A 1,070-nucleotide genomic window follows, 5' to 3' on the forward strand; every position below is an offset into this window, starting at 1 on the left:
AGTCAAGGTATGAGGTTTAATTCTCATACCGAATTGCGGTGTGTAACATCATATTACATCTAGATAATTGTCTTTATCACTCCAGCAATAGGAATGTAACTATCTGGCCTAAGTAAAATCTCATCTTCCCTTGCTTTAACTGGCTCTTCAGTTAAGATACAGACCATAAACCCTCATCGAATGAGCATCCAGTTCAAGTAATACTTCACCTTCACTCGGTGCTCTTTGCATTTTGTCAGGTATTTGACTACTACAATTGCAGGTTCAACCTAATCCTTTGAGAATGAAGATACATTTTACTTCATCCAGTTGATGGTGCATATATACAAATTGATTATCACCGTTTGGACCAACTGCTCCGTAACTGAAAGCTGTTATCAAGCTTTCATCTATTTAGTTTGTCAGCACAAGCGATAGAGAAAGCTAAGTCAGCGTGGATGCTCAAGGCTTAGCGAGGGAGCAGAGTGATGCAGAGCACACTTTTTCCTCAGCTGCTTGGATTTAAAACACAACATTAAACTAATCATACCTACCGCCTTTCTGACTGCTACTGAATGTGGAGAGGGTTCCCAATGGTTTAATTTCATAGGTATGTGAAGAATAATGATAACGGAGACTCAGGACTCATTAGACAGATACGTAAAACCATGTATTAGCATCCACCAGCTCTGTGAGCCAGCAGGACAGAAGCCAACACTGATTCAGGAATTGTTTACCCACAGAGCTAATAAGAACCCATGCCTCTCAGATGGATGTGTTAGCCCGGGCGTACTTCCACGGTATCAAGGCCGCAGGGGTTTTGGAAGAGAATTTGTTCGAATCTTGCTAACTAACAACTGGGGCAGCAGCAAAGCTACAGGACTGTTTGCACCGAACTATGTAAACTCGCCCTTATCAGATAAGGTCGTGCTAAAAATAATTCTGTGGTGATAGGGGGTCTCAAGACCTGAAGAATCTTCTGTCTCATCCATAATTTCTGCACTACCAAGACTGATTTGTGGTTTACTTCTAATTTTAAAGGTCATGGTCCAGCCATGGTCCAGCTCTTATAGCGGGCTTCCAATCCCTGA

This window comes from Antrostomus carolinensis, unplaced genomic scaffold (assembly GCF_000700745.2).
Source record: "Antrostomus carolinensis isolate BGI_N321 unplaced genomic scaffold, ASM70074v2 scaffold23359, whole genome shotgun sequence".
In the NCBI taxonomy this organism is placed as follows: Eukaryota; Metazoa; Chordata; class Aves; order Caprimulgiformes; family Caprimulgidae; genus Antrostomus; species Antrostomus carolinensis.